Consider the following 27,659-nt stretch of genomic DNA (forward strand, 5'->3'; position numbering starts at 1 on the left):
AGAGAGAGAGACAGGCATAGTACACATCTGTGGATCATATCTGTTGTGTGGTTGTCCAGCTGAGATGTGTCTGTGGCCCCAGCTGTTCCTTTAAGATAAGAAGCCATATTCTCATTTACTCAAACCTTATTCAAAGCACATAACCCCTGCCTTAGACAAACTTTCCCTTCTCTGAACATCTCCACATTAGCCTAATACACAGCCCTTTTTATGGGCTCGTTGGTTGTGCATGTTAAATGTGAAAGGTTATGAGGACAAATCTGTATGAAGATGTAGCCTATTGCAGATACATTTAGTTACTCAGCAAAGTAACTGTATGCAAATTGGTGAGAAGTAGGCTATAATTCAAAAACAGTTACTAAGTTAATTGAATTGGTGATTGGAATACAGTGATCCAGTGGTCGGCAACCTTTCTGACATGGAGTGTCATTTTTTTATTTTCCTAGTTAATGGCTGTGCCGACGTATAAAAATATTGTCATTTAGAGCATCTATTTGCAGAAAATGACAACTGGCAGACCTCGAATGATGCAAAGAAAACAAGTTCATATTCATTTTTAAACAACACAATACTAACGTTTTAACGTAGGAAGAGTTCAGAAATCAATATTTGGTGGAATAACCCTGATTTTCAATCCCAGCTTTCATGTATCTTTGCACGCTTTCCACCAGTCTTTCACATTGCTGACTTTATGCCACTCCTGGCACAAAGATTCAAGCAGGAATTCATCAGACACTGGAATGGAATATCGCGTGCCGTTTTGCGGCCCTCTTCAGCCTATCATGACACGTTCAGTTTATGACGGCCCGTTCGCCCCGTTTCTCGGCCGGCCCACCGGGAAAAGTTCTGGTTCTCCCTGTGGACAGTCCACCCCTGTGTAGAGATACTGATTTAAGAAGCATTTGGATTGGTCTCTTAATGTTTTTCAGAACTGTGTGTATATATACATATATGTATGTATATATATATATATATATATATGTATGTGTATGTATGTATGTATGTGTGTGTGTGTGTGCATGTATGTGAAGTTTGAGTCCACTTGTGAAAATGTTTCTATTTTGCATTTTTCTAATTTAATCATTTATTTTTTTTATTACAAATGATATTATCAGCATAACAGACTGAGTGACTTGAGTGAACCTGATGATTATGATATAATCATGATCCTGCATGTGAATTTTCACAGAGCATCTTAAATGCTTTAATGAAAGAAAACCTGTCCATTTGTAGGTTACTAAATGAGTTACAGTTAATGTCACAAATTTGCTTATTTGATTACTGATCATGAAATTGTGCAATCTTAAATATTTCTTCTATTATGTCATACTACATTTTCAAAATCACACAAAGGGGTAATTACTAGCACGCGATCAACAGCGAGAGTGTAGCAGGCTATTTTACTTGTACGAAGTTTTTCGCACCTGCATTCAAATCTACATCTTGATATAGTGTTTTCATCAGCTGAATCGGAGACTAAACACTATTAAAGTGCGAGGAGACTCGTGCTGCGTGCAAGTCATTTGCACATCACAAGCCGATCAACTATTTTGCCATTTTCGGTGAATCACACCTACAAAATCCTAAAACGTTATTTCCAGGTTTAATTTATATTTTGATTAGACTCAGATTTGTATGTTTTCTCTTTTCATCTTTTAATGTAATTTTGAGTGTGACTGGTTAAAGGAGGGTGTACTTGTTGCTGGGTTGGAAATCTCATGGTTTCATAGTGGTGTTTTCCTTATTACATCATGTGTTGTTCTGAAAGCATTAAGAAACAAATGAAACACGGAATGTAGGCTGTCATCCGCGCAGCCTGACAGAAGCGGGCGTGTTTACTCGCGTGATTAAGCGAACGTGAAGTGCTGCCAGCTTGCACGTGCTGCAGGAGTCTGTTGGGTATACTGCAGTCTCATCACATTTGAACTTTTTGTTTAGTCTCCCATTCAGCTCTTGAAAACATTTTGTGTGATCATGAGGAAGGATTACATCAAAATGTAGATTGGAATGCAGGTGCTTAATTTCATCTAAATAAAATAGTCTACTCCTCTCTCGCCGTTACTGGCGTGCCAGTGTTTACCCCTCCGTGTGCCAATGCTGGCACGCGTGCCATAGGTTGCCGACCCCTACAATGCTCCATTGTCATTTCACATTTTCTTTCCTGATTGGCCATATGGTGAGACATCATGTTGTGGTTAGTAATAATTGTGGTAATGCCAATCTGTGGCCTAATTGAGATCAACTAGCGTCCTTGTAGCATAGACAGGTTGCAAGGATGAACTCACTTCTTGATCTTATGTCCTTTATAGATGTAATCTGTTCTTCCTGGTTGACCAAGGACCACCTCACCACAGAGACATCCAGAGTAGTTGGCTGTTCAAAACAACACTATAGTGCTTTGCCACATCATATGTTTCCCATTTCTCTGACAATATCTTTTTATCCATGGCTAACACCTCTATTATGCATAGACTTCAACATTTATAGTACTGAATAAAAACATGTCTGAATACTTTAAACTTTTAAGTTGGATTTTTCACTTCTCAATTTAATTTTCTAAGTACAAACAAGAACAAAAAAAGCAACCTTATCCCATATAATGTGCTGTTCCCAGTATGTATCCTCATGTTAACTGCCTTTGTCCATATTTCAGTATCCTTTGTTGGTGATTATACAGTGTGCAGGTTTTGTTTCCATTCACTCTTTCTAAGACCTTCTATTTGTAGTGGATGAGCCGTTGTGTACGTTGTCGCCATTGTCTACAGCCCAGAGACGAACATATCATTGACATAAAAGAACAACAGGAATTAACATGATGTAATGCTGAGCGGGATCCACAACATAATACATGACATGTCAATAGTACATCTGCCTGTTCTCTCAGGGTAGACAAAAGGGTTTAGTCAATCAGTCAAAGGCACTCCTCAACAATTTCTTAATAGGAGGGATTTGTGTAAGTAGGTAGGTGTGACATATTTCCTGTATAATTGAAAAGTAGTTTACCTTGCAGCATTGCAGCTGTTTTCTTTACCCCAACGACAGGTTGATTTGGGTATCAAAAGTGAAATATTTGCCATTTTCACAGCCTTTCATATAGAGGTTGATGAAGTTACAACTTGTGCAGCTCTTTGGCATATTCAGACTTGTTGAATGCCAAAATTTTCCCATCCCACAAACTTCTTAGTAGCATCTCAGAACTACAATTATAAGCTCTTGATTCACAGAGGCTACTCTTCACTTTCCTGAGGGATAGAGAGTCTCTCATTTTACCTCTAATTACGTCCTTGTCACGTGAATCTTTCTCCCCCAAAGCAAACATACCATGACAGATATTCAAGCTCAACAGGCTTGGACTTGAATGTCAATGTGTCCTAAGGTTACTTTCCATGCACTTGTTTAGTTGAAAATGCCCGCACTTTTGAAGAGCCACTGGTTGTTTTTCACAGAATAGGGGGAGTAGGGAATTAGATGGGGAAATCGGAGGCAAACACGGTTTGATCTAGGAAATGGCCTAGGACAAGCACTGATGGGTAATGTCTGCCATGTGGCCCTGTGGTATCTTAATTCTAATTGTCCTCTGAAGTTGTTCATGATGGGCCACACTGTGTAATTTGTCTTTTAGGCACACATGTGTTGTCCTGCTGTGTGTTGTGGACAATTATAGTTCTCTTCTGTGTCTTGAGTTTAGTCCCTTGTTTTGTTTAGTTTGGTAAAATGAATGTGCTAATGGTGAGTATTTACATCACTTTTGGTGTGAATGGGCCATTTGTCTGTAATTTGTCTTTCTTTTTCACATAGTGTTAAAGGGCCTTAAGTCCATGTCCACACTAATATGTTTTTGGTTAAAAACTACGTTTTCTATGTCTATCATCATTGTTTTCCAAAGTAAAAAGTACTAAAGAGCACTTTCAAAAGTCTACGTTTTGGTATAGGAAAAGGTGCCCTAGTGTGGGAGGTGTAAACATAGAGTTTTCAAACAAAAATTATTGGTGGACGTGGCCTAAAACTTGCCTGAATGCAAGCATGATAACATCATTCTTAATAATTGTAGTTGTTAAAAGATTTTTACCTAACCTACAAATGATAATCCAGCCAATCTCTATACAAATGTTTTTTAAAGTTCTTATTCTGCAATTTTGCATAACTGGAAAAGTCATGGAAATTAATTGGTCAAAAAGCGAGGGAACCCTACATTCGATACCATCACTCAACCAGTGTACTGCCACAGTACGTTTTCATTAGGGAATTCAAAATCATAGTTTGATTTTGAGGCTTTTTACATATTACAGGCACAAAAGCACATTATTGCTTTTTTAATAAAGTCAATTAAACACAAATTTTTCTAATGTGTCAGTGTCTCTTATAAAATTAGACATCTGTTTATTACATTAAATGCAAATGTCATGGCAGGGTCAAGCTGGAGCATTTAGGTGGTTATGAAGATGGACCAGGCAATAAAATCTTTAATAAGTGAGATTTATGGCGTTTAAAACCAAGAGGATTTGCTGTTTTGTCAGAACGCCCATTAGCTTGCTAGCATTCAGCATACGAGCGGTTCTGCTAGCCTTGATCTGATTAGAGATGGTTGGCCTTTTAGAAGTAAACAGCACATAGACAGATTGGGTTTAGTGATTGTTTGTCATATATCACCTTTGTGGTGCTGCTTAAGACCAGGTTACATGAAAGAGTCAGTCATGGGAGCATAGACAGGGACTCAATATTAACTATCCAATCAAACAGTGTAGAGTTAAAAGGGGTTATATCATGCTTTTTTTTGTTTTGTTTTTTTTTTTACTTTTCCTTGAGGTTCAGTTATAATGGTAGTAAAGGCTTTTGCATAATTTAGTACTAAACAGAATTTTTCCACCCTGTCTCTGGCCTTCTTTCTGAAATAGGTTTTCTGTGCCATGTTCCCTGTACGACTTCAGTATACTGTGTTATGATTGGCTTACATCTTTGAAGTGCAAACATCCCCCGCCAACACTCATGGAACTGTTTTTTTCCAAGAATAAAAGAATGAAAACGTGCAAGCAATTTATAAAATCCCCTGAATGCATTCAGTCTAGGCAGTCATTAGCCACAACGGCCAATGGCCTTTGGCCCACTGATTACCCTTGGGCCAAACAAGGCCAAGTGGGGATTGAGTCAGGTTCAATGTCAAAGGAGTTTTGCCGAACTTGTCAGGATATGTATCCAGCGCACAACAGTATAAGTCCGGTAAAAAATAAAGAAATGCACAATACAAATCTGTTAAAACACACAATGGACAAAGCGGTGCCCAAAGAAATTACTTTCCATGGTTTGGTGAACTTTCATAGACTGTGTGCTGAGACATCGTCCTGCTGATAGTGGAGAGACCACTCTGGACACCATGGCATTTACAGTCGATGAGTTGTTATTGCTAATTTATCTTGCTAGCAAGCTAATGTTTACATTCGATATAAACTTGATATTCTAGATCACTAAATAACATGATACCTCAACTTGAGCTTCCCTTTTTCTTGTGAAATGGGTGAGGTGTGTGACGTTGGCACCTGGGCGGCGTATTAAGGGTGGGTTTTAGGGCAACACTGCGGGGCTATTGGCCCGATGGAGGGAACGCAGATCGATTTTGGTCTTGCGGCTCGAGGTCAGAGGCTATTGGCCCTGGCTGGACAGTTGTTAGCCCTGGCTTGCACTGGCCCGATAGTGGAAAAGCGGCTATTAATAGATGTCCCAGTTTATGTGACGCACACAATCAAACTATAACAATTGTTCTGACTGAAATAACAATCGAAAACTGAACAAACTCGACGAATACTTATATTATTAGGCATACAAAATTTGATGATACAATAATGCTTTATAAAGCTGATAACAGTGAAAATAGTTCAGACTACCACAAGCTGTAAATGTGACAAGTTAATAAATCTGTATCCAGCTGTAATAATAGACGGTCGATCCAGGTGTTCGCCTCTTTTGTCTGGCTGCTTCCACACATATCCCGTTTAATGGGTAATATGGGATATTCGCTGGGTGGGTAGACACCCCCTGGATTATTTCACAATTTGAATGGGGGAGGGGATCGCCCTTGACTGTTTTGCTGCTTGAATACGGGATAAGGACATCCCAGTGCGTTCATTTCGGCCATAATAGGGGATGTTAGGTTGGCTAATATGAGAAGTGAGACTGCAGCCACTAGCATATACAACACCTTTGTCTTTTGTTGCACTCTGCTTTATGCATTCTTCTAGAGATGAACGATTAATCTAAATTAAATAGAATCAAAATCGTGATAGGATGAATTACGATTATCAAACTGCAAAGGCTGTGATTTAAATAAATAGTCCGCACGTGCTGCATGCTGCACTTAATATATGAGTGCAGCTCTGTTCTCTGTAGTGTTACACATATTTAAAGCACACGTGATGCTAATGAGCTGAGCGCATTAAATTTACAGCTCTCTAGATACACTAATTGCAAATTTGTGTTATTCCAAATATTCTTGGCCACTAAAGTTACTTTCCAAATCTAAAGTAACCTCAAAACACCAGGTTTTTGTTGACAGAAGAGTGGATGAGAGCATTTCTCTGCATTAAAATGCCATTGTCAATTCTACTACTTCCTTCAGTGTACCACCAAAATAAAAGCTTCCACCAAAATAAGGGCCCGCATAGCTACACCGCATGCAGGTTAAGAAAATATTACATGAATATGGTTATGTTTTATAATAATATTAATAATAATAGTTTTTGTTAATATTATAATAATATTAATATTTTACATATATTTTCATAATAATTAATTAACTTAATAACTTACTATTGGGTTCCAAAAAATAACGATGTGGGCTTTTCATTGGGCTAAGACCCTATCACAAAGTCAACAAAAAACAGTTACATAGTGAACAGATAAAATGTGAAGATGATGTGAATTAGTTTATTTCCCTCTGTGTTTCACTTTATATATTTAGTTTAGTTATTATTAAGAGGACTCAAGTAGAGGTCGACTGATAGTGGATTTTGCCGATACCGATAACTTAGGTGGTGGAAAAGGCCGATAACTGATTAAAAGCTGAGTTTTTAAAATCGATTCGTAGAGTGTTACAACATTTTCTTAGTCGGCACAGACTTAGGGGGCTTTCACACTGGGCATGTTTGCTGCGGTCCGATTCCGGGTGCGATTGTTCCCGTTGCCCCCCGCAGCTTTGGTCAGGTTTCACACTCACTCGATTCTATCGAACCCCAGTCCATTTGCATTCATCTTACGTCATCACAAACACGCATGGAGAACACAATTTTTTTGTTATTTTGGTGCCATTATGCACAGTAGACTGAACGACAACTGCGTATATGTGCGATTCATGGTGTAACTCATCAGATGTCCAGGGGAAGGCGGCTTGCTGCTGCTCGCAAACGGCGTTTTTTTTTTGAGGAGACAGCTGATTGCAAGGAATTAATTTGCATCTTTGTTTACACTGCACGCTTACGCTCGTGTCCAAGGTGAAGTTATCGCCACTGTCATCTCCTATTATACCCTATATTTATAACCTATAATAGTATTTATATATAGTATTTATAAGGTGTATAGATAGATAGACGTCCTCATCGGCTAAAACGCATGCGCAGGTTACTTTACTTCCTGAACGAGTGCGCACCTGAGACCGAGTTGCTTTACATTCTCACGAATCGCACTACAGTTCCATTGCAACCGAACTCAGACCACCTCCTACAGGTAGTCTCGGGTTCGGTACCGTGGTGCGCTCCCTGTTCCGCATGACAGCTTTTCACATTACCAATTTTTCATGCGAACCGTGCTGTGTTTCAAACTAAATTGCCAGCGTGAAAGCACCCTTAGAGGCATAGTTATTTGCAGATTACAGATAGTTCCAAAAATCAACTATCGGCACTGATTAATCGGTAAAACCGATATATCAGTGTACCTCTAGACTTAAATGTGAACACCCTTTCTTGAACAGTATTTCTATTGGCAGTAGAGCATGTGTGCCAATTACTTTATTTTGGTCAAAATGAAACATACTAGTTTTTTTATGTTAATAAAATGCAAAATACCTCAGCCACTCAGTTCAGTGGGACGATTACGTATGTTGTGGAGGCAGGGATATTCAAATGAACACTCCATTTCTATGTCAATATGGGGCCAATGTCAAAACGAGTCGTTTTTGTAGGGTGGAAACAATAAATGCTCTTTTTGGACTGGATAGGAAGCTTACAAACATGCAGTATGTTTCATTGTACAATTACCTATTATGTCAAAATATCAAGGAAAATTTGATTCCTTATGACTAGACCCCTTTTGGTCATTTTCATTCAGAGATTTATGCATTATCATTGGCTTGTCCAAAACAGTGCCTTTATCAGTTTTTGTTATGCTTAAGACATGTTTTGTGGGGTTAAGTATTTTATATACACCAATCAGCCACAATATTATACCATCTGCCTAATATCGTGTAGGTCCCCCTTGTGCCGCCAAAACAGCTCTGACCCGTCGAGGCATGGACTCCACAAGACCTCTGAAGGTGTCCTGTGGTATCTGGCACCAAAACGTTAGCAGCAGATCCTTTAAGTCCTGTAAGTTGCGAGGTGGGGCCTCCATGGATCGGACTAGTTGGTACATCACATTCCATAGATACTCAACCGGATTGAGATCTGGGGAATTGGGAGGCCAAGTCAACACCTTGAACTCTTTGTTATGATCCTCAAACCATTCCTGAACAATTTATGCAGTGTGGCAGAGCGCATTATCCTGCTGAAAGAGGCCACTGCTATCAGGGAATACCATTGTCATGAAGGGGTATATATGGTCTGCAACAATCTTTAGGTAGATGGTACGTATCAAAGTAATATCCACATGAATGCCAGGACCCAAGGTTTCACTGCAGAACATTACCCAGAGCATCACACCGCTTCCGCCGGCCTGCCTTCTTTCCATAGTGCATCCTGCTGCCATCTCTTCCCCAGGTAAACAACAAACACACACCTGGCTGTCCACATGATCTAAAAGAAAATGTGATTCATCACACCAGGCCATCTTCTTCCATTGCTCCATGGTCCAGTTCTGACGGTCATGTGCCCATTGTACTCGCTTTCGGCGGTAGACAGGGGTCAGCATGGTCACTCTGATCGGTCTGTGGCTACACAGCCCCATACGCAGCAAGCTGCGATACACTGTGTGTTCTGACACCTTCTATCATGGCCAGCATTAAGTTTTTCAGCAATTTGTGCTACAGTAGCTCTTCTGTGGGATCACCAGATGGGCTAGCCTTCACTCCCCATGTGCATCGATGAGCCTTGGGCGCCCATGACCCTGTCGCCGGTTCCCTGGTTGTCCTTCCTTGGAAGGAACTAACCACTGCATACTGGGAACAGCCACAAGACCTGCCATTTTCTGCTCAGATCCTTATGCTTGCTCATTTTAGCTTCCAACACATGAAATTCAAGAACTGACTGTTCACTTGCTGCCTAATATATCCCACCCCTTGACAAGTGCCATTGTTACAAGATAATCGACGTTATTCACTTTACCTGTCAGTGGTTTTAATGTTGTGGCTGATCTGTGTGTGTGTGTGTGTGTGTGTGTGTGTGTGTGTGTACATTAGAGACCAAAAGTTTGGAATAATGTACAGATTTTGCTGTTTCGGAAGGAAATTGGTACTTTAATTCACCAAAGTAGCATTCAACTGATCACAAAGTGATCAGAACATTACTGATGTAAAAAACAGCACCATCACTATTTGAAAAAAGTACTTTTTGATAAAATCTAGACAGGCCCCATTTCCAGCAGCAATCAACACCTTATCCTTGAGTAATCATGCTAAATTGCTAATTTGGTACTAGAAAATCACTTGCCATTATATCAAACACAGTTGAAAGCTATTTGGTTTGTTAAATGAAGCTTAACATTGTCTTGTGTTTGTTTTTGAATTGCCACAGTGTGCAATAGACTGGCATGTCTTAAGGTCAATATTAGTCCAAAAATGGCAAAAAAGAAATGGCTTTCTCTAGAAACTCATCAGTCAATCATTGTTTTGAGGAATGAAGGCTATAAAATGCTTGAAATTGCCAAAAAAACTGAAGATTTCATACAAAGGTATACACTATAGTCTTCAAAGACAAAGGACAACTGGCTCTAACAAGGACAGAAAGAGATGTGGAAGACCAGATGTACAACTAAACAAGAGGATAAGTACATCAGAGTCTCTAGTTTGAGAAATAGACACCTCACATTTCCTCAGCTGACAGCTTCATTGAATTCTACCTCCTCAACACCAGTTTCATGTACAACAGTAAAGAGAAGACTCAGGGGTGCAGGCCTTATGAGAAGAATTGCAAAGAAAAAGCCACTTTTGAAACAGAAAAACAAAAAGAAAAGGTTAGATTGGGCAAAGAAACACAGACATTGGACAACAGATAATTGGAAGAGTGTTATGGATCTATTTTGTTATTAACAATTTTCATTGATTCCATGCAGCAAATCACATAGACATAACAGAAAATGCAACATCAAACCATTTGAAATCATAACTTTTTTTCCCTCCCCAAACATTAACCCCCCCACCCTGCAACAATAAAACCCTGAACTTCCCCCCGAACAAAACAAACAGAAAAAAGAAAAAGGTGCGCATTAACCCTACACACGACAGCGCCAACCGGCGTTGATCCCTCTAAACTCGAAGAGTCCATGCACGCCTACGAGAGTCCCCGTGACAACTTTGCCATCGGATTGCTCAAGCCCGGTGTTTCTATACAAATTTTGAGGCAAAATTACATAACAGAAAATACTTTTTAACAAACTCCAGCCAGTAGAAGGCATAAGCACAAAGAAAAAGCAGATTCATCCACAGCTGTCCCGAAGGTGTGTTCCTCCATAAAACAAACTCCAGCCGATAGGCGGAACCAGCACAAAAAGAAACAAAACTGGCATCCCGTTTCCTCGGACGGTCAAGTGATATTTAACGAGTCAAGTTGACTCAGAGGCTACATAAGAAACACAACATGATTTCCTCAGTCCATCAACTCTATAAAAGACATCGCTTGTTGTAGGCATGTAGATATTTTGCGGTCATCCTTATCACTGACCCGAGAACTTCAGTGTAAAAGCGATCTTCCGTCAATGCAAAAGTTTCTTGAAGGAGTGTTATTCCACAAAACAAACTCCAGCCGCTAGGCGGAACCAACACAAAAAGAAACAAAATGGTGCCCAACTTCCTCAGACAGCCAAGAGTAAGTAGAGCGAGTCAATCCACTCACATAAGAAACACCAAATGGCTTACTCACTCCAATGTTTTTATAAAGGACAGTGCTTGCTTGGGGCATAAAAATACTTTGCGGCCATCCTAAGTATTTATACTCAGTTTGGCCGGGAACATCAGTGCAAAAGCAGTCTTCCGTTGATGTAAGTGTTTCTTGCATTCTTTGAATCGATCATGTTTCTCTCTTGTCAAATTCGCAAAGTCTGGGAACAAGAAAATGTTGTCATTCTTCCAAGAAAGCTTTCCTTTGCTCCTCGCCTCGCGTAACACAAGATCTTTATCGGATGATCTCAGGAATTTGGCCAGAATTGAACGGGGCCTCTCCTTCCGTGGATCTGCGAGCCGGGACTCTGTGAGCTCGCTCGATTTCCAGCTTATGGCCTGTTATGTCAAGCAGACTCGGGAAGAGCTCATCTAGGAATTTCACCATATCTCTGCCCTCCTCATGATCAAGAATTCCAACAATTTGGATGTTATTCCTGCGGCTCCTATTCTCAAGTTCTTCAAGTTTTTCAAGAATGTGTTCCAAATCAACTTTGGTCGCCAGCGGATTATCAGATAATTCCCTCTCCGTTGACTCCAGATAATTGATCCGCTTCTCAACATCTGCCACTCTTGTAACAAACTCTTCAATTGTGTTTCCATCGCCGTAATCGATCAACGTATTACAGCAAGATCTTCTAAATCAGCGACAACTTTCATCAGCATCATAAATATGTTGGATAGTTGACGCTGAATATCTCCCGCCGCACCAGTCAAACCGAGTCTCCGGTCTGCAGGCCCGTCAAAGGTTTCAGCTTGAGCACGTAAGTGTCTTTTAATATCTCCAGAGCCCGAGGATTTTGAATTTGACATATTGACTTCAAAGAGCAAATATGTAGCAGGGTGTATGAAATCTCACCGGATTATAACACAAAAATAACTAAAAACTGGCAAAGTGCACACCTACACATCCGCCCCTCGCATGGCGTCACGTGACTCCGAGTGTTATGGATCTTAACCTCATTGAGCTTTTGTGGGATCAGCTAGACTGTAAGGTGCATGAGAAGTGCCCGATAAGACAGCCACATCTATGGCAAGTGCTACAGGAAGTGTGGGGTAAAATGTCACCTGAGTATCTGGACAAACTGACAGCTAGAATGCCAAGGATCTGCAAAGCTGTCATTACTGCACGTGGAGGATTTTTTTATGAGAAATCATAGAAATAGTTTAATAGTATTTGTAATAGTAATTTTTCACGTTATTGATGTCCTGACAATACATTGTGATCAGTTGAATGCCACTTTGGTGAATAAAAGTACCAATTTGTTTCCATAAGAGCAAAATCTGTACATTATTCCAAACTTATGGCCGCCTGTGTGTGTGTGTGTGTGTGTGTGTGTGTGTGTGTGTGTGTGTATGTGTGTATGTGTGTGTGTGTGTATGTATGTATGTATGTATGTATGTATTAACTCCCATAAACTCCCTTGCAAAATATAGGTGCTTCAACTTCACAATATTTTGGCAGGCCTATGAGATTGAATTATTTTTAAGTCAACCAAGTTATAAAATTTTTCCAATAACAGTGTAAAATGAGCTATAGTACAGTATCAGTGAGTATTTGTTGGGAAATGTGCTTAATTGTCATGAAAATAACAGCACATTGCAAAAGATCTTCATAGTCTTAAAAATTGGCTTCATTCTTTATGCTAAATAAAATTCCAGTTCCAAAGTTTTTGTGAGATTCGCCCAATTTCCATATCCATATAAGGTACTTCAAATAATATAATTGGGTTACTGTGGTACATATGCAAAACATGGTAATTCCATGGAACTTTTAAATGAAATGTTTAGGTTCTATGAATTCTTGCTCTAAGACTGCGATGCCTCCTGTCCATCAGCTTTAAGCACCCTCTGGTGTTAGTGTCAGGGGCTGTCAGGTTGGGTCGAGCCATTCTGGCTTGAGCGGTCTTGCTCTCCTCTGAACTCCTCACAGTGGGCAGTCAGACAAGAGACTTTTAGCCCGGCAGGGAATGCTAATGTTCTCTGACGGAACCTACCTCATGTCCACAGTGCACTGTAGTAGTGTGATGGGCTAAAGCCACTGTGACCTGTCAGCAGAGCCCTTGATCTGCCCACATGTGAAGTTAGTTAGTTAGTTAGTTCTGTCATCCTATCTAGATTACATATCTGATCAGCCTTTTGGTGAAAACCATCTTTGTCCTTTTGATAGAAAGTTGGCCTTGTTCAAATACTGTGTTTAGCTGTAGTATTTTATGTAATACTTTGCTAGCATTGTGTAAAGAATTAAAGTAATCATTTAGCTGAAGCTATCTGAAGTGGTTTAAAGCTAGGATATACTTTGTTTTTCTGCATGCCTTTCAGTCTCATGCCAGGTCGAGCACTTAGCCTTTCAAAGTATGCACTAGCTCTTTTAACCATGAACCAGTGTCAATGGCAGCCACATTTACTGATGCAGATTGTCCGCATGTCTAGAAACACCAGGCTGCACACGGACAGTCCGCGCATACTGTGCTGATGACTAAATTTGCGTCACGCACACTACGCTTGAGACATAGCTGCACACGGTAAACTAAGTATGCTTTAGAGAATGACGTGTGGTATATGCATGGGTGGGATAACATGTCACATGTCAACTGTTGGAGGATGGAGTTCTGCAGGTGTCTTATAGACTTTTGCAGTTGCATAGAATATTGGACAGTGCAGATGTGTGTTTGGATTCAACTAGTACTGTGCAGGTGTGTACGATTGAACTGCCTCTTGTGTGGTCTGTAGGGCCCCGTCAGGCTATTCCAACGTCCCCCAAAGCATTGAATGCATAAATTGCTGAGTTTCTTGAATAGAGTTATCACTTCAAACACCACACTGCAGGGCATTTGGACTAACTACTGCATTTTTACCACGATCATTGGAGTGGTATTTATAGAAGATTAGTTTTTCCTTCTTGACGTGAACAATCCGTTTGATCTCAAGTTGCGATAAGGTATGAACCTTCGTAAATTTACTTGGGCAAACATTGTTGTGTTTGAATATTCTTGACCTTCTAGATTTTGGGAAAACTCCCAGCTAATTAAAGGATTTCACACATTTCCAAGGGTTTTCCTCCAAATGTTGGTCTTCAAAGGGCATGTTCTGGCAGCTCCCTCAAACAGTTTGCCGATCAAACGTAGTTTTTACGATGGAAAGGGGATGAAACGTTAACCCCGGTTCTCTTTTTACAACTTTTCTCGCTGGCATACTCCAAACAAAAGAACAAAGCAAGCCCAAGAAGCATAGAGTGTCATCTTGCAACATAGTGGCTATTTTTTTCAGCCAAAAAATTTGTGAGAAAAACTGAGAAAGTAATCCTTTTGCAGTATGAAACTGAAGAATGAGTGCTTGTATTGAGTTTCTTGTGATGCTCTTTCCCTCGCCTGAGGGCACATGAAGTAGCTCGGGAAGGTCTAGATATAATTTACTGAGAGCAATTCCAGTCTTTTCTCACCTTTCCCTCTCTCACTTTGTTATTTAAAACTCATTTAAAGATACTTAAAGGGATAGTTCACTCAAAAAATAAAGTCTGAGCTTTTTTTCTGAAAATATGATCTTCCATTGGCTGATGTTTCTTTCATATGTCGAGCTCACACAGATATCAGACAGCAGCTGAATAAACAACATTCCCCTTCACAATCTACCAATTACTTATGGCACATCTTGCATTTCTTCGGCTCTGCTACTTTATTTGGTTTGGATTTGAGTGATGACTCTCAAGGGCCACTGTAATTATGGCCAATGATTGATGTACTGCATATATCTGCATGGAGTGAGCCTGTCTCCTCTTGTTGGGAGGTTCTGTAGAAACCACTTGAGTGTTTGCTATTGGGTCACTGTGGCTGAAACTAACTTTTCTCTTAAAGCTGCTGTAAGCAACTTTCATTCATTCATTCATGCACACATAAAATGTCCTTACTACCTGATTGATATCAGTGAAATATGTTCAGCTTGCCTGTGTTTGCCAGTCAAATGGAGAACCTGGAGGCAGTTCTATCAAAACACTAAGTTATTTGACATGTAATTTTCTGGCTCAGCCAACGATGTGAGTTTTGGGCGGGATTACATGTTTGTCTGAACAATTATTGATGGGGTCTGTGTTTGGAAAACCATTTTTTTCCCACTATGTAGGCCTATAAATTGTTGACTTCATTGTTCACATTTTCTACAACATGGAAATTGTTCACATTCGACCTCATTGAAACACATTTTCTACCTGAAACGGATATAGTCAAACACTTATCTGAGTAAAACAGTCAAAATACTTGTAGACTTCTACTGCCTTTTTGTATGTAAAATTATAGACAAATTTAGTCATTCCCATTCCTGAAATATAATACTATATAAATTTATATAGCATTATATTGTTAGATGTATACAAATTTTTTTAGATGTTTTCCTGGGTTCAAGTAGCCTAAATTATCTGGATTTAATAATTAGATTATTGTTTAATTCTTTTAGTTTCAGATTTGCTTTGCTTGGCCCACGCATAACAAAATACTGCCAAAGCTGGATTTGAGTCCACACTCGGCTCATTTATTTGTCTAACTTCCTGATATTTTTCTCAGTTTTGTATGACAACTTCTTAAATGCTGTTTCACTGGCTTCTGTGCTTTGCCTTGGTCTATTAAAGGAAATCTCCAAACACTGAGTTACTATGGGTATGCTATTGATACATGTTTAAAATTTGAGGAGAGCAGTGATGTTTAAAAGTGGAGGAGTTAATTTGAGGTCAGAGGAGTTCAGGCAGTGAGGTGTAATTTGGTCCAATTGAAGCCCAGAACAGGAAGGATCTGCTTCTCTGCTTCTAGGTCAGTAGACCACAGTCTGACCAGACTCCAAAGACTGATAAATGCCTTGGGGCCAGTCCTTCCTGTTTGTGTATGTTTTTGTATGCAGGCCTCCAGACCGTCTCAGAAAATGGTAATGAGCTAATAGCTGGACATATCCCTCTGAGGTTCAAACTTCCTATTGGGTCTAAGGAAGACTTGCAGTCAGAAAAAACAACATGGGAGCCCCGTGTTCATGTTGTCGCCACATGAAATGACTTTTATAGAGTAAAAACTACGAATGTCGTGCCTAAGTTTCACAGTTTTCTACATTAAGTCAGAAAGAAATTGTTTAATATGACATGCTTTGGAATATATGTGCAAAAATACATATTTTCAAAACTGAGTAGATGGGTTGCCTGAATGGCTAGTCGACAATTGGTTTAAAGAAGTTGTATAAATATGCTGGATTCATGTTTACCTGGGTGTTTACATAAGAACAAGTTATTTTTTGTTCAAAAATAGTTTGACAAAATACAGTAGAATGGAAAATAATTAAGGGGTGTCGGGATGTGATTTTAAAAGTTGGACTATTTTGTAATACTTACAATGCTGTATTAAAAGCACTGTACCCCTTGTAGAATGCCCAAAAATCAGCGTAATACAATGCAACGCCCAAAAACATCTGTCTGAATAGCTATAATGTTGATGTTTTATAAGCCAATGATTTTAAAGCTGAAGAATGTAACTTTTCTTTCAGATACTTTCTCATGTCCCAGCTTAATATGCAGAGACAACTATAAGTAAGCCATTCATAGGTTAATTTTCTCGAAAACTGTAAGCACTGCGTTTCTGTGGGGCTATGAAAATAGTTTTTTTTTTTTTTTTTAATTCTTTTATTACTTTTGAGGAAGAATTATTTCATACAACATATAAGATACAACATATAAGACATACAATACAATTCTTGTAAAAAAAAAAAAGCGTGTTACACATACTTTTTTTTTTTTTTTAGAGCTTACAGTAAATCCAATACCTGATTCTAACTATATTTTAAATAAAAATTCTAAACAAACAAAAAAATGTATTAATACAATTCCACTGACTCATACGTATCTTTTTTTTTTTGTTTTTTTTGTTGTAATTAATTTTTTTTTATTAAATCATACACTAGCTATGAAATGTAAACACATATATATATATATATATATATATATATATAAAATCAACATTTAAACCCTGCCCCCCCAAAAAACAACCCTGTGGTCAAACATAAGAAAATATATAGAAATAAAAATCCAACAGACACACACATATACATATATAAAAAAATAAATATATATATACACACATACATACATACATACATACATATACAAACATAAATACATATACATATAAATACACATACATCCATACATACACACACATAATAATCATACTAACTATAATACACTACTCTCTCCACACCCCACCCGAGAGCCCTCCAAAAACTCCAAATACCTGCCCCATTTCCGAATAAACTTATCCAAACCACCCCGTCTTCTGGATGACACCTCCTCATAAGCTGCCACCCTCCCCACCTCCGTGCACCACTCCGGATATGGGGGCACACCAGCTGACCTCCAACCCCTCAGAATAACCTTCCTGGCAATCATCACACATGTCAGAACCCAGTTCTCTATATGGCCATCCCCCACATCGATGACCGCCCCATCGCCCAGAACACAAAGTCTGGGGCAAAACTAAACCTGAGTGCCCACCACGTCGCACACAAAATTCTGAACCTTCGACCTGAATTTCTGGATCTCGACACACCACCAAAAAACATGGGCCATGTCTCCATCCTCCGACTGGCATCTCCAGCAGGTGGGTGTGTCTTTAAGACCAAGTCTATACAGTCTAGAGGGGGTCCAATAAAATCTATGCAAAATTTTGAATTGTATAAGACGCACCCTTGCATCACTAGATGCAGACTTAATGTTTTTAAGAATCTTAGCCCACACTCCTTCCTCCAATGCCAAGTTGAAATCTTTCTCCCATACTCTCTTGAGAGAAGTTAAGGCTCCATCCCCCATACTCTGAATTAACAGGGAGTAGTACACTGATGCCTCATGACCTTTTCCAAAAGCCGCAATCACCTCTCCCAAAGCATCTGCTTCCTTAGGGGGATGTGTGCCACTCCCAAAAATAGTACAAAGCAGGTTGCGCAGTTGTAAATACCTATAAAACTGAGGTCTGGGGATCCCAAAATGTTGGACCAAGTTTTCAAACGATCTCAACACACCACTTTCATATAGGTCACCGAGTGTAGCAACACCCCTCACAATCCACTCTGGCCAGCAGAAAGGAGACTTGCCAATACACAGTCTTGGGTTCTGCCATATGCTCGAGGCAACATTTAAATAAGTGTCCAATTTAAACAATCTGGACACTTTAGTCCAAACCGAGTGTAAATGCGAAATAACGGGGTATAACTTAACTTTTTCGATTAGTTTGATAGAGATGATTTGTAATGCCGAAATAGGGGCAAGAACTGCCTGTTCAATAATAAACCAGGGAGGGGCTCTCTCAGGTGGAAGTGACAATGAGCCAAATGTCTGAGACTGAACGCATAGTAATAAAACAAAATCTTGGGTAGGCCTAGCCCTCCTTTGTCTATCGGCCCCTATTACTTATTAAAATGCAATCTGGGATGTTTACCATTCCAAATGAAGGACTTCGCTATGCTATCAAATTCCTTGAAATAAGAGAGGGGGACATCTACAGGGAGAGATTGTACCAGGTAGTTAAATTTTGGAATACAATTCATTTTAATAACAAAATGTATCTTTGTTTTGAGCGACCCACTTATACCCGCCCCAACAACATTACTCAACCAATGGCATGAGTTGGGGGTGGCAGTATCTCTTTGTTTGACCAACGGCAGACGGGGGACATATTCAGAAAGCTGTTTTAAAAACAAAGTTTATTTTTGCAATTATTTTTGGTGGTGCTAGTGGTGCAGAAATTACATACTTCAGCTTTAAATAATAAAAGATTCTAGATAAATTAATTGGCCACTAATTGACTAGTTGGCCATCCTTGACCCATACTTTGGAATTAAACCTCAAACATCTAGCCTATTCATTTATTTTCTTCTGCAGTTATTTTAATTAACATTTGCACTTGATATTTTCACAAATGTTGAGTTACATTGGTGGACAAGAACTTATGACATCTGAATTGATGTCTTTTGGCCATTTATTGTTCAATCCTGCATGGATTGTTGCTTGATTATGTCAAACAGATTTTGTGCCAATAGGCAAAATTACAAGAGGTCTGTGATATCTGGTTTTCCCCTTGGGGATCAATAGTTCTGTCTTACCATAAGTGTGTTGTATGCCATTATTTTGCCTGTGTCTATAATATCAATCAGATGATGAATGTTGGGATTGTACTGCACATTGTGGCTACCATGCCATGCAAGACTGTGCTGAAACACTTGCATCTTGGCAGTAAATGGCCATTCTCATAAACCCATTTGAAACTGATTTTCCTTTTGGATTTTTTGAGCGATGCCTACTGCCCAGCCCGGAGCGGGCACTGCTGTGCTGCCATACACTGTAAGATAATGTAATGACATCACATAAAGTAATGAAAGCAATAGTTCATCCAAAAATGAAAATTATGTCATTATTTACTCAGTCCAAACATTGAAAGTGCAAAGACCTGTAAAAACATTTATTTTTGTACTCCACGGAAGTCATACGGGTTCAGGGAGTGAAATATGTCAGAATTTTCATTTTTGGGTAAACTGTTCCTTTAAAATGCATACCCAGATGGCTGTTTTTAGATCTTTTCATCTTGAAAGCGTCACAATCTAATTAACATCTTCTAAACGTCTTAGAAAGATCAGATTAACAAACATTTGTAATAATAAACGTCTCAAAGATACCTGCAGAATGTCTTATTGACATCCGAGAGGAAACGTCTTTTATACGTATTGTAGATGAGCAAACAACCAAAAAAAAAAAACGTCTTCCAGATGTAAACACGCACATTATATAGACGTCTGGGTGATGCATGTGTGCTATCACGTTAACGACTGACTCAAACTCCCATTGAGTTCTTGCAATATACTCTGGCACTTTTATGTAGAAAGTTTATGACTGAATTAGATATTTTGATACAACCCAATGACACCATTACTATGCAAGGTTTTAGTTTTGCATTAATATATGTTCCAGAAAGTAGGCAGCCTTTTGAACATCAAAGTCAACTATCAAAAGAGTTTGGATAAAGTTGTTGTACTTGATTTCTATTTAGTTTTAGCCTCACTGCAGAGATAGGGCTGTAGTACAGTTGAAGTCAGAAGTTTACGTACACTTTAGTTTGCGTACACATTAAAACAAATTTTTTAACCACTCCACAGATTTAATATTGGCAAACTATAGTTTTGGCAAGTCGTTTAGGACATCTACTTTGTGCATGACACAAGTAATTTTTCCAACAATTGTTTACAGACAGATTTTTTCACTTTTAATTGACTATCACAGTTCCAGTGGGTCAGAAGTTTACATACACCAAGTTAACTGTGCCTTTTAAACAGCTTGGAAAATTCCAGAAAATGATGTCAAGCCTTTAGACAATTAGCCAATTAGCTTCTGATAGGAGGTGTAGTGAATTGAAGGTGTATCTGTGGATGTATTTTAAGGCCTGCCTTCAAACTCAGTGCCTCTTTGCTTGACATCATGGGAAAATCTAAATTAATCAGCCAAGACCTCAGAAAAAAAAAATTGTGGACCTCCACAAGTCTGGATTATGCTTGGAAGCAATTTCCAAATGCTTGAAGGTACCACGGTTTATCTGTACAAACAATAGCATGCAAGTATAAACACCATGGGACCACAGAACCATCATACCGCTCATGAAGGAGCCGCATTCTGTCTCCTAGAGATGAATGAAGTTTACTGCAAAAAGTGTAAATAAATCCCAGAACAACAGCAAAGGACCTCCTGATGCTGCGATACTGCCTGCCTGATGGTAGCAGTGAGGGCATCCCATGGTTTGGGTGGCCGGAGTCTCTGATCCTCCGAGCTTTTTTTCACACAACGCCTGGTATATATAGTTGTGCTCAAAAGTTTGCATACCCTGGCAAAAATTGTGAAATTTTGGCTAAACATTTAGAGCAGGTTAGATACTGAGCCATGGGGAGCAGAAAAGAACTGTCAATAGACCTGCATAACAAGACAATGGAACTTTATAAAGATGGAAAAGGATATAAAAAGATATCCAAAGCTTTGAAAATGCCAGTCAGTACTGTTCAATCATTTATTAAGAAGTGGAAAATTCGGGGATCTCTTGATACCAAGCCAAGGTCAGGTAGACCAAGAAAAATTTCAGTCACAACTGCCAGAAGGATTGTTCGGGATACAAAGAAAAACCCAGAGGTAACTTCAGGAGAAATACAGGCTGCTCTGGAAAAAGACGGTGTGGTTGTTTCAAGGAGCACAATACTTGTTGATCCCTCTCCAAACAGTCAGTAGTGTTGAACTGTCCTTCAGTCTTGTCCCTGTACTGGCGTTTGGCTGGTCTGATAGTTTTGCGGAGGGCATAAGTCATGCTCCTCCGTGTTCCCGGAATTAAAAGCGGAGGTCCACGCATTAAGTGTCGCACGAACATCGCTATTAATCCATGGTTTCTGGTTAGGGTAGAGCCGTATAGTTTTGGTTGGTACAACGTCCTCTATGCACTTACTGATGAAACATGATATGCTATCAGTGTATACCTAGATGTCGTCATCAGAGGCGGACCGGAACATCTCCCAGTCCGCGTGATCAAAACAGTCTTGTAGCACAGAATCAGATTGGTCCGACCAGCACTGGATTGTTTTGAGGGCGGGTACTTCCTGTTTCAGTTTCTGCCTGTAAGCGGGTAGAAGGAGAACAGATGAGTGGTCTGATTTGCCAAATGGTGGGCGGGATTTGTAGCCACCCCGGAAGGGAGAGTAGCAATGGTCCAAAACCCGGTCCCCTCGTGTGTCGAAACTGATGTGTTGGAAGTATTTCGGTGCGATTGATTTGAAATTGGCTTTGTTAAAGTCCCCGGTCACAATGAATGCGGCGTCAGGGTGGGTGGTTTCCTGCTCACTTATACTCTCATACAGTTCCTTGAGTGTCCAGTCTGTGTCGTCTTGTTGCGGGATGTACACAGCTGTGATAATGACCGCTGTGAATTCCCTCATTAGGCAGAATGGCCGACACAGAAGCATGAGAATTTCCAGATCAGGAGAGCAGAAAGACTTGATAGAATGTACGTTCCTCTGATCACATCAGGATTTGTTGATCATAAAACATACACCACCACCTCTGCTTTTACCTGAGTGTTCTTTCGCTCTATCTGCTCGGTGCTCGATGGCTGAGTCTGGAATCTCCGCAGACATCCAAGTTTCTGCAAGACAGATAATGCAGCAGTCCCTCGTCTCACATTGGAAAGAGATCTGCGCTCTCAGCTCACAGAGCTTGTTGTCCAGAGACTGAAAATTTGCCAGTACAATACTGGGTAGCAGGGGTGGATTTGTGTGACGTCTTTGTCTGATGAGAACGCCGGCTCTCCTTCCCCGGGCTGCCCAGATAAAGGGCTCCACTGCCGTGTTTGTAAACAGCGGGTTGGCATTGAGGAATTTAAAGTCCGGTTTTCTGTGTGCTATTGCAGAACCAATTTCCAAAAGTGTTTGTCTATCGTAGATGAGGAGGCAGACAACATCCAAGACAAAAAACATAAGAACTGTAGACAAAACAAAAAAAAACTGCAATGTTTGGTCGGAGCTCGCAACGCAGCAGCCATACTCGGCGTAATCTTGAACTATTTAATTATGTGGAGATATTGAAGCAACATCTTAAGACATCAGCCAGGAAGTTAAAGCTCAGCCGCAAATGGGTCTTCCAAATGGACAATGACCCCAAGCATACCTCCAAAGTTGTGGTAAAATAGCTTAAGGACAACAAAGTCAAGGTATTGCAGTGGCCATCACAAAGCCCTGATCTCAATCCGATAGAAAATTTGTGGGCAGAACTGAAAAAGCGTGTGCGTGCAAGGAGGCCTACAAACCTGACTCAATTACACCAGTTCTGTCAGGAGGAATGGGCCAAAATTCCAGCAACTTATTGTGAGAAGCTTGTGGAAGGCTACCCAAAACGTTTGACCCAAGTTAAACAAATTAAAGGCAATGCTACCAAATACTAACAAAGTGTATGTTAACTTCTGACCCACTGGGAATTAGGGCTGTCAATTGAGCAGAGAAACTAAATTTGAATTTGTACCTTAAATATTAATTAATATTAAAATATTAATAATATTCAAATTTTAAAGTCAGCTGATTTTTAAATTGACATTGTTCCCTTAGTCCACAAGAGGGCACATTAAATACATAAACCATACAGCACAGTTATATGATTGCAAAGAACATTCCTGACTATTAAAAAGAGCATTCCATTTTTAACTAATGTGCATAAAATAAATAAATACGTTTTAGTCAGTCCATATTCTCAAATGTTAAGTCAAAAGTAAAATAAGGTGGGTAGACGCTTCAATATACAGTTCACATGGTGTCACACTTGCACTGATGCCACAGTATATATACTATCCCAGAATCAAGCTTCATAATATCAGCAAAATACCACATTGTTTTATTCATTACAGTTGTATGTAGGGTAGCAACATTCCCAGATAGCAGTGGTATTCGGCTGAACTCGGTGGTGAAGTGGCTCAGACTATGAGCCCAGCCCAGGCCAGGGGCTGTTCAAACAGATGGAACACAACAGAATGGAACCGAGCGTGAGGATCTCGAGACACACATTTTCAAGTTGAACATCTTTCATGACAAAGCGTTTAAAAAAACATATTGCTTAATCTAAGAAACGCTTTTAAGAGAGCAAGACGCAACAGCCAAGTTCCTCCACTAACCGTAAGGGTCTGTTCACACCGAACGCTTTTGCAACCATCCATTTGTTTTTCTATGTAAACTGTGCTAGACAAACATCTTTGTTTCTCTTTGTTTTTGTTTATTCAGAGTCTCGTGCAGGTGCGCTGTTTGGATGCAGTGTCTAATTAAAAAGAACTTTAAAAAGCATCTTGAGACGCTTGTTGTTAAACTGTATTTGTTGCACTGTGTCTAACCATTTTTAGTGCAAGAATGCGATCGATCTGAAGTGTTCGTCAGTTCTTGGCACACACAAAATTCGATTGCACAGTTTTTAGCATTCAATTGTGCATTTTTTTCTTAAATTAGATGAATATTCGAAATTCACATTTTTATTTGACAGCCCTACTGGGAATGTGATGAAAGAAATGAAATATTTCTCTCTCCTCACGGTCTGGTCACCTTGTCAGGTTTAGGTTCTACCTGACAGGACCGTGGCAGTATCGGCCTGTCTTTGGGTTTTATGTTCCCCCTTTGTGAGCACATTGGTCCAGTTGTTTGGAACGTCGTGCGCGCGTCACCTCCGTGTGCTCTCCGGTGATGTTATGGTTCTGTCAACTGGTCCGGTTGGGCTTTGTCTGACGAGGACCATGACATCATCATCCCCTGTCTGTCTTTTGTTTCATGTTTTGTGTGGTCACCTTGCCAGGTTGTGTTCGCCTGTGGAGGTCCGTGGCATCATCGCCCCTTGTCTGTTTTGTCAAAGTGTTTTTACGTTTTGCCCTTATGTGTCTTAGGTGTCGCTGGCATGCTGAATTAGCGTTTCCATGGGAACACTGATCATTACAACCTTCAGCTGTGAGCGACAACTGCCTCGTGTTTGTTTCTCTTATTTTATTGGCTGTGGTTAGTTCCAGAAGAGGAGTTACCTTCTGTGCTCATTGGTCACTGCCCTCGCCAGTTCGGTGCCCAGTTGTTGAGGAGGATTCTTCAGATCTCTGCCCGTGTCTCAGGGGAGGATCAAGTTTGCCTGGGCTTGTTTGATTTGAGTTTAAAAAGGAACTGTTTTGTGTTTGATTAATAAACCCAATTGATTGAACTTTCCCTTTGCTCTTGGGTACTGTCCTTCCCCGCATCGTGACTTCTCTACTATTATTCTGACATTTCACATTCTTAAAATAAAGTAGTGATCCTAACTGACCTAAGACATGGAATGTTTTCTGTGATTAAATATCAGGAATTGTGAAAACTGTATTTTAAATGTATTTGGCTAAGGTGTATGTATACTTCTGACTTCAACTGTATGTCCTGTGTTAATTTGCTGTGAGAACAGTGTGGTTCACTGGGTGCAACTTAACAAGACAGCCTTTTAGAGGTAGAAGGCAGCCTAACCTTCTTTTTGAGCTGTCAGAATTGAATAGACTCTCCCTGATGGACTGGAGTTGGTAAAAATCAATCTGACCACGGGCAATCACATTGCACGCATCTGTGTTCCTGAGCCAGAGCGTAAAGTCCACTGACTGACGTCTCCCAGCTGTGCTGAACTATGAAAACGGGATATTCCCTTGACCACTGACCACCTGCCTACCTGTCTTCAAAACAACAGTCACTATCTGTTATTTGTATGAAAGGGAAGTTTTGTTCCCATATAGAAGGTCTGCCTGTGATACTGATTTTTACTAGAATGGTTATTTATGATAGCTCGATCTTTCTAATTCATCATTCATACGGCTGCACAATTATTATTACTTTATAATGTATTGCCATTAAAGGGATAGTTTATCCAAATGTGAAAATTCTCTCAGCATATACTCACCCTCATGCCATCCCAGATGTGTGTGACTTTCTTCACAAATGAAGATTTTTTGAAGAATATTTCAGCTCTGTAGGTCCATACAATGTAAGTGAATGGTGACCAGAACTCAGAAGGTCCAAAAAAGGCATAAATGTAGTATAAAAGTAATCCATATGACTCCAGTGGGTAAATCAATGTCTTCAGAAGCGATATGATAGGTGTGAGTGAGAAACAGATCAATATTTAAGTCCTTTTTTTTACTTTAAATCTCCACTTTTGACCAGCCCCAACCAGTAGGTGGCTGAATGTGAAAGTGAAGATTTATAGTAATAAAGGACTTAAATATTAATCTGTTTCTCACCCACACCTATCATATCGCTTCTAAAGACATTGATTTACCCACTGGAGTCATATAAAATATAAATCAGTATATAAAGAAGCAGTCGTAAGTAAGCCATTGGTAGACCATTTGTTATATGGCTCTGTGGCACTTTCAGAGCAACGCTCAGTTTGTTTGAGAATCCTGACCAACCGAAATGAGTTTGGGGTGGGACTATTTGTTTTTTGACCAATGGAATATGGGCGGAGTGTTTGGGAAATTTGTTTGAAAACGGTCAGTATTTATGCAGTTTCGTTTGGTAGTGCTGCTTTCACAGGAATTACACAGTTCACCTGGCGTGTACTTGGTCTAATGTCTGTTGCTTTGTCAGAGAAGTAAAGTAATTTTTCTATTCATGGATGTTTAATGGAGGTTATTCAAGTTCATTAACTGTATCCCAGTAAGCTCTAAATTAACCCTGTCCCTGTTGTTAGCTCACATTCTTTCCAGCACTTTGAAGTATAGCATTTAATCTTAAATATAGCTCATCGCAGTCATTAGCTATCTCAGGAACCCATCTGTGGATACTGAATTGTTGTTAAAAGTTAACTGTAGAGACAGACAGCGGTGGGCTGATCAGCTTGGATTCTACCTTCAGGTCTTATTTGTGTAGTATCAGACAGCGCACAGGTGCTCACTTCTATCTTTATGTTTGAAGTGGATCACAGGGGCTTTGATCCGACACATGGTCTCTCACATGCTTCACCACAACTGCTCCGTACAGATGTTTACCATACACTTGACCTCACGGGACCAGGAATGCTCTTTGTAATCATGGAAGGTCACTTGATACCAGTGACTAGGAGAGACGAGTGTAAAAGTTAGAACTGTACTCAGAATCCTTTGAAAGTTTGGAAGGTAATGGTGTAGTACACTCAAAAATATAATTTTAAGATTTATTCATTTCAATTTCATAAATTTCCATCAAATTGAATTGAATAATCATAAAAAAAAAATTAAAAAAAAGGTTTCATTAATTTAATTATATTACACAACTCAATTCGATGGAAATTTGTTATAAAATTGAAATGCTTAAATCTTTTTTTTTTGTTGTTGTTGTTGTTGTGTATATTGTGTAAAGGATAATGTACAGTCATCCGGTGATTAATGCAAAATCAACCATGTTACTTGATACTGAAAAATACTAATACTGAAGAGCAGTATTAGATCAGTTAACAAATCAGATTTTTGATGTTTGGTGCTAGATAATAATATTTTGCCTATTTATCTTAAGAGAAATCAGCCAGATTTTTTTTTTATCCAAAAATAATAATAAAATAAAATAAAAAAATGTGTGAATAAGTAAACCGCAAAATAATATAGTGCAAATTTTAAGTTCAGAATTTCATAAATTTCTAGTAGGGATCACCTGCTGTGAGCAATGTTCCTGTTATGCTTAATCCTAGTTTTTTTGTGAGGACTAATAGTTTTTTTTTAGTTATTTAACACATTTTTATCATCTGATGCTGATCATACCCTTGAATATAAGTAATGTGAGAGAGGAAGTTTAAATGTATATCATGGTATGGTGC

General features: G+C 39.5%; 1 protein-coding gene across 2 annotated transcripts in view; it reads left to right on the plus strand.

Annotated features, from left to right (window-relative positions):
• The window catches only part of srgap1a (SLIT-ROBO Rho GTPase activating protein 1a), a 190,739-nt gene that overhangs the window by 23,798 nt on the left and 139,282 nt on the right, over positions 1-27,659 (plus strand). The gene's annotated exons all lie outside the window — the stretch shown is intronic.

This window comes from Myxocyprinus asiaticus, chromosome 18 (genome assembly GCF_019703515.2).
Source record: "Myxocyprinus asiaticus isolate MX2 ecotype Aquarium Trade chromosome 18, UBuf_Myxa_2, whole genome shotgun sequence".
In the NCBI taxonomy this organism is placed as follows: Eukaryota; Metazoa; Chordata; class Actinopteri; order Cypriniformes; family Catostomidae; genus Myxocyprinus; species Myxocyprinus asiaticus.